This window comes from Propithecus coquereli, unplaced genomic scaffold (assembly GCF_000956105.1).
Source record: "Propithecus coquereli isolate 6110/MARCELLA unplaced genomic scaffold, Pcoq_1.0 Scaffold227, whole genome shotgun sequence".
NCBI classification, from domain to species: domain Eukaryota; kingdom Metazoa; phylum Chordata; class Mammalia; order Primates; family Indriidae; genus Propithecus; species Propithecus coquereli.
The window spans coordinates 3,669,469-3,677,590 of record NW_012147808.1 but is presented as its reverse complement, the minus strand read 5'-3'; positions in this window follow the sequence as shown (position 1 = coordinate 3,677,590).

Sequence of the window (8,122 nt, the reverse complement as noted above, 5' to 3'; positions counted from 1 at the left end):
AATAAAAATAACTTGTAACATCTGTAGTTCATTTTTAAATATTTATTGCACTTAGGCCATTGATTCTTAAAGAAAAAGCACTCTTGAGAAATTCTTTAGATTGGATAGTGTTAGATTAAAAAACAGAATGTTCAGTCTGCCATCTCAAAATATCAGAAGGAGAAAAATTCCTAAAGAATGTAAGACATTATACATGATAAATCATATGTTTAAAAATCATGTATAATAAATAATACAAAGAATAAGAAGAAAAAGAGCTAGGAAAAATAAAATTAACAACTAAAGTGATATATCAAATTTATATCCAGGCAATCACTTGGTTTTGCCAGCTAGGGTTGGAGCAGAAGCGTCCAACCAATTTCCACTGCAATATGATAGCACATGTTATTATGGGTTCCCGTAACCTAATGGGGGAAGCTCTGATCTCAAATATCCAGAGGCCTAGGCCACCATACAGTGTGCCCCATAGAGCTGATTTCAGACATCATCGGGATGAGTTAACTTAAGCATACACCACTGATATTACAGTGGTCTCTCTACATACTCAGCTTTATTAGCACCTGTCTCTAATGCTACACAGCAAGAATAGAAATCTTGATGATTATTAGTTCTTCAGTAGCTGAGAAGCCTAGATAAATTTCGGTTGTGGACCTCCCTGCCAGGAAGTAATCCAGAGAGATTATTTTGAAAATGTTTGTGGGCACCAGAACTGTTACCTAGAGAATCCACCATCCCTAGGGATGAAGAGCTTATTTTCCATCCCTCCAATGACTGCATTTTTAACACGACCCAGTATCTCTTTTATTAACTTTTCTTTGTCTTCTTCCTGTTTCCTGCCCTATCCTGGAAACATTTCTTCAACATCTCACTGGAGAAATTCATTCAGACCCCTTCTATCAGCCATCATCCTTTACAAAGTTGAAACCAAACAAAAAGTAAAAATATTATTAAAATATAAACTTCATATACCTTGAGGATTTGTACATGTGTGTAAACACACATGCACACACACACACAAATATTACAGAACTATGCTAGCCCTATCAAATAACTTTATTAATTAGTGTAACTGAGTCCAAGCTCATACCATTCACCACAGGACAGCCAACAAGTCAAGAGGGCAAGGTGTTGGGCAAAGGAAAGTGACTTTTATTCAGAGAGCCATCAAACCAAGAAGATGGTAGACTAATGACCCAAGAACCATCTTAAGTTTGTGTGAACTTTATTACTTTAAGGACAGGGGAAGAGGTGGGTTGGGCTGTGAGTGGTAATAGAGAACTGCAGACACCTGTGCATCAGCGAGGGTCTGAGGAGGTTGTAAAACTCCTTTGCTCTTGGGCAGCAAACTTTGGAGGAGAAAGGTCAGGATACAACCCTTTAACATAGCATTGTTACTCATATGATGCTTTCCTTACCACCCTGGGGGTTACTTTTGGGAAAGGAGGGTTGCCACCTTTCCTTTAGCCTATGTGCAGAGCTAAGCAGAAGCTTTTAACTTGAGGTCAGAAGCAAAATGGAGCTAGTTATGCTAAGCTTCCCTTTCACTGTTGTATTTGTTTGAGACAAGAAGATAAGAAAGGGTTTCACTCATTAGCAATGAGGTAATATTTTTTAAAAAAGCAAAGGAAGGAAAAACTTGCACAATTTTAATTTGCTTTGTAACACTCTTCATGCTAGTTACTGAAATGATTTACTTTCAGTTGCAGCTGTGGCTGTCATGTCTGTGTTCACTTTTGCACAGGAAGTTAGTATTATAACTTATTTATACTATGAAACTGTCAGTTAATGTTTGCCATCCAAAAAAAAAACCAAAGCGAAAATAAAACAAACCAAATAAGGAGATAGTTTTTCCAAGTCACATCTGGAATGTTCACCAATATTTGCAAATGAATATTTATATATTGACAATAAATCTGATTTACATGACTAATTGTAAGTGTCATTATGCAGATTAGGCATGATGATAATCTATGCAGTCACATCCCTGAAGGGCAGAGATGTCAGAAATGACACACAGGGAGGCATTTGTCTCTTCAGCCTTTCCATGATGAAGTCTAAGATGATCAATGATTTTGCGTGAATTTCTGAGCATCTCTATTTAAAAGTCTTCAACATGTACTCAAATTTGAGAACCAATTATCTACATCTTACAAAGGTAACCTCAGGTTGCATGTATACAGACAATGGAAAATCCCAAGGGACACGCAGTCTTGAGTGAGGACGTGGCTGTGCCGCTGCTCTGTGTGACAGGAAGGGGAGAAGAGGAATCTCAGGAACATGCTCTGTGCAAAGGCAGAGAGTTGGCATAAATTCATAGATAGGAGAGAAAGGCATGAGGCCTCAGTCACAGTTCTTGACTGGGCAGGGCACCAGAGACAGAAACACCACAGAAGTGGATGATTTAATAAGTTAGAGCGTCTTTCACTTTGTTGGGGAAATTGGGACCAGCTAATAGGGCCATGCTTTGGTAGCTCAACAGTAGGATTTAGCAGTTGGGTTTCTTGCCAAGAAACCATTGGCAGCTAGAAAAAGTTATCGCTGGGGAATAGAAACAACAGCGCCTGTTAGCATGGAAGTGGTTTTGGCAAGAAGCACTCTGAATGATTAAAGCATTGCATCAGCCTTGGTGACCAAGACACCATGTTGGAAGGCGATACTAACCACAGTTTGCCATATTCCTCCGGGAATACACTTTTCCCTCTCCACTTCCTTAGCCAGAGTCAGGGCTGGAGTTTCAAAGAATCTGTAAGCCGGACTGATCTAATCAAGATATCATTGCCATCACTTCAGTATAGTTCATGAGCTCAAGGAATGACACCCTAGACAAATGTGGAATATGCCTATAAATATCTCTACATCAGCAAACTAATCATTTGAGGTTTTAAATTATGCAATAGGATGAAGGTAAATGTATCCTTCATTAGGCAATCTTTTTGACCTCTTCTCTTTAAGGAATTTCTTAGAGGTGAAAATATCTGCAGAGTCTGTCCTCAGAAGGTATCAGGTCCATCTAAGACCCACAGTTCTGGAAGTTCATTTATTCACTGAGCTGCCTAACAAATCTGTAAGAGAGTGAAGACAATACATCTCATTATCATTTCCCTAAGAGGAGATCTTACTCTACTTGGGCAGGCTTTTGAGGAAATAATTGTTTCCTTATTCTAGGAAAGAATAATCTCTAAGACATCATATAATATTCTTTTGCATGTCTGTTGGCTCAGCTTCCTTTGGTGTTGGCTCCATTTTTGATCAGGCTGTCTCCACTCATGGTAAGATTATGGGGCAGGAGTACTGGACCTGTTCTTTCAGAAACTCTTATCAGGAAACAGAGAAAAACTTTTTTTAATAATCTTCACGGAAGTATGGCATTTGCATCTCATTTGCTACTAGGTTCCTGACCTGATCCTTCCATCCTTGGAGACATATTTTCTAATTGACCTGGCAGGAGTCATATTCCCATTTTTGGGAGATAACATTACCCAGATCTTACAGACTGAATATGGAAAAGTTGTGATTTTTCAGAGGAAAATCAGGGGTTATTTATTCAAGAAGGAAAATGGACATGGAAAACCAGGGCCCACTCAGACAGTTTGTACAACTCAACTTTACCCATCATTATGCAGCAGGCCAGATGTATTCACAGAGGTGTTTAGACCCTGTGCAGCAAAACAGCAAATGTCCTGCAAAGGTTGAATGCATCCTCATTGTTGGTACTGCCTTCCACACTACATCATGGAAAATATCACATTCTATTATGGGGACAACCTAACATATTGAATATTTCATATGATGTCTCTCAGTGCTGTTGATTGCGCTAGGAAATCATATCTATGAAAGGGACTCCTGGAAGAGTATCTGTTGTTTCCCAGGATCAGACTTCACTTCTATAATAACTGCTGCCTTCTAAATTAGTAGTTTTAGTGCGGTTTGGAAAGAATCAGAAGAGATTCTTATTTTATTTAACATTATAGAGGTAGTTTTTCAGAAAGATGATTATATTAATAAATAGTTATTCAAACGCTTTTTCAATCTGGTTTCATTTGTTTTATTTGTGCATTCACTTACTAAACGATTATTAATTGCATACTATAAATCATAGTTCATAAATACCATGGTAAATGTGGTGGAAAACAAGATAGTCAGGATCCCTAACTTCGATAAGTGCTTCCAATTTATAGAACTTGCTAAGAGTTTGAGGAATAAAATAAGAATTCTTTCCTGGTTTCTATCCGTTATGCAAAATTTTTCTATTTTAAAGTTATCTTGTTACTGATCACTTTGGTCAGGAACGAGATGTGTATGTGTTTGAGACTCTATTGCTCTTCTTACACAGAAAACATGCACTCCTTGCTGAATTCTCCTTTAGGCTCCATATGGCTCCTCTTTCATGATTTTATTGTGATTCTTTGAACATTCTTCTTGAAATCCTTCAAGTATCCTTTTAAATATTGGTGTAACCCTACATCTCGTTGCTGGTTATCTTCTCTAACCTGCTTTCTTTGGGTGACCACACACACCCTCATGATTTAAATAGTCATTTACAAATAATGATTTCCAAATCTAGTTCTGTAGAACTGACTTGAAATTCATACTTGCAAAAACATTCAATGTCTACTGAAAATGTTCATTCATATATCCATGGCTACCTGAATTTCAACCTGTCCTCATTATATTACCTTTAAGTCTAAGCTCCTGGACCTGAGATACTATTACTCAGCCATAGAAATGTCTTTCATCATCATCACTTTCTAGTACTTCCTGGTTTTCAGTTTAGGCTAGTGTCAGGAAAATGTGTGGAAAGAGGAAAAACACAGAATAAAACTGTCATTAGTACAGATATCAATGCTGAACTTACAAAACATGTAATCCAGGCAAGCTAATTAACTTTTGCAAGTTTCAGTTTTCTCTCATATGAAATGTCATCATTAATACCTTCCTCTTGAAATAATTAAATGAATTCAAAGATATAACTGATATAAAGTGGCAAGCACAGAGCCTAGTATATATAAAATATTCAATAAGTATTTGGTTAAAGTAATATTATTTCAACAAAATGTATTCCTTAATAAATGTCTTTTTACTGATCTGAATTAGTAAAACAAATGGAAACGATTTTGAAAGAAAGATGAGATTCAGTGTCCATTATACATGCTTAAATACTAACCACATGTTACAAATCCGTGGTTCTTTGGTGGATGTTTTCTGTAGCTCACAGAATAGAACCTCTGGAGCACCACATTGCCCTCCCTGGGTTGTACTTACAAATACGTTACAAGTGTTTTACAGGAGCTGGGAAAGTTCATTTCCTAATATATGAAGTGGCAATTTAGGGCACTGGGTGGGAGCAGAGTTATTTCTTAGTGACCCACTTCCTCGTTTACCAATGATACTATTAATATTATATTTTTTCATTTTCCTTTTTTCTATAATGCTCTCCACCATCCATTAGTATTTTTCTCCTTTTCTCTGGTACCTTTGGTGGGCCTGAGGCACCTAACACCTCTATACCTTTGGATCTCCTTACAGAATATGAGGAAGGTCATTGCTATTCTAAAGGCTAAAGAGACAAATCAAAAGTTACGTTATTATAACATCTGAGATGTTTCTGATTAGCAAAAGAAGGGAAACTTTAGGGACTAATACCCCCTAGGATGGTAATATCTTACATCATTGTGCATTGAACTATTCCCTCTGGATTGCATAATGAAATTTTGGTTTGGTTTTTTTAAGTATTCTATGGGAAGGCTGCTTTCAAAAGGGAATGAACAGATGACCCTAATTTAGAGAGTCTTCCAACAGGTAAGTGATAGGTATTTTCATCGTTACAAGCTCAGAGTCATGATTACAAATTAATTAAATAATTTTTAAATATATTTCTATATGTCTTGTGACTATACTGTTCCCACATCTTCTGAGAAAGGAATAGGAAAAAAATGAATAACCCAGTTTTCATAGGCTTACTGTTAATATAAGAATGAAATTGAATGAAATATAAGCTTTGAACTAAAGTGATATTTTGAACTCAAAAAATAGTTTATGAGCACCAGACATGTGAAAAACCATCACTGTTGTGTGGAGAGAGAAGTACGCATTATATGTCTTAAGGTTTATTATAATTTCCTGAGATGGCAGAGTATAGAAAAGTCTATAATATTTTTTCCTTTTTTTTAATGGAAGACAGCTGGGCAAGATAAGTCTTCACTACAGCTATGGGTACCAGAAACCTAGAAGAGTTTATTCCTGATAAACAATTAGAGCAATTGTTAATAGAAAATAGTAACCATTACAAACCTTCAGGAGAATGTTAGCTTTTCCATAGCCAAGTGACAGAATTGAATAGAATATTGCATATCACACCATAGAATTATTATCCCACTTATGTTTCTTCAATAGTATCATAAGAATGTAACCTAAAATTGATGCACATCTGAGATTTATTTTGAAAAGTTGAATAACTGCCCCCCAGAAAACAATTAGAACAAACATGAAAATGCTCAGTCTAAACACTACATATTGAAGGTCAAAGATAATATGCCATATATGTGGTAGGGACATTGCTAAAAATATTTTGGGTAAAAATCTTCCCTTTTGCTCAATATGTGCTGCTGCCTAACCTTCTTCCATGTGTCATCTTATCTACCTGTGCATCTCCACCAATGCTCCCGCTCTCTGTCTAGTAAGATTTTGGAAAAGAATTAATTAAACATTAATTTTATGACATTTGGGGCAACCAGATATAGGAAGCATAGGTAATGGGTATTGAATTTTGTGATAACATTTTGGTCCTCAGGCCAGGCTATTTTCCAGGGCATCTCGTGACCAGATAGCAGGAGTCATGGGATTCTGTTATACAGAGTGAGGAGCTCAAGGTGGGTAGGTTTTATCACCCTTTAATTTGGGCTTGTGGAGGATAGAGCAGCTTGGGACAACCTGTTTTCTTTTCCACAGAGAATGGTAAATTCTGCATAGAAATAAAGTTAGCATAGGAATTCTCCCAAAGTTAGAGGTCTGGTATAAGTGTTTTACTGAGGTTTGGGTAGATAGACTCCTTAACAACACTTCTCCTTGTGTCCTCTGCAATACGATAAAGAGGTACAGAAGGAGCCACCTGACACATTGTTCCACCTTCATCTGTCCTCCACCTTTTCTTCACTGCTTTTCTTTCAGCCTTTCTCTCTTACCATCAACACCAACACATTGTCTGTTTAATATCGTTTTGACCAATGTAGCCACCCTAAAGTTAGCCAACCCTGTTTGAAGAGTCAAGGTCAATACAGTAGTTATTAGAACATGTGCTATATTACTGGAGCTGTTTTGTCTCCAGACCATTATAACCCACTTTTTGTCTCATTCCTTTGAGAACCTGATGAAAAGTGTTAACACTCCCCCAGAAAAAAAAAAAAAATGGATGTAGAGTCATACATGTAGAAATACCCAAAAATGTGCATCAGTATCAGAAAGCTAAGAAAAATGTCAGGGCTCTCTCTGCATTAGTTAATGGCTAAGAATTCATGAGAAACAACTACTAATTCCTAAAATGATCATTTTATGAGAGTCAAAGTCCCAATGTTTTTCATGGCACTATCTTGCTGTGCAGAGTGCAACATGTATTTCTCCAAATTGTAGAGCTGATTCAGTAAGTTATTTAAAATAGCTGTCAGGATTTTTTTTAAAGAGAGCATATCTGTCAGTCCATCATACGTAATAGATAGAAAGACCTAGTATATTAATGATATGAATGTATTTTGCAATCAGTATAGTACTAAAATAATCAATAATCACATAAATATTATCACATTTCAAGAGGTAAGAGAGAATGTTCAATTAAAAAACACTAAGCACCTGCATTATACATGACCTTTGGTTTGCTACAGTGGAGAATATTATCTTTTTTTTTTTTTATTTCAGCATGTTATGGGGGTACAGATGATTAGATTACGTATGATGCCCTTACCCTCCCCCCCACAAGTCCGAGCTTCAAGTGTGTCTATTCCCCTGGAGGTGCACATCTCACTGTTTGTGCATATGCCTGTCCCCTCCTCCTCCCTCCCCCCTCCCCCTGCCCAACATCTAATACATGTTATTCTTATATGTGCACTTAGATGTTGATCAGCTAATACCA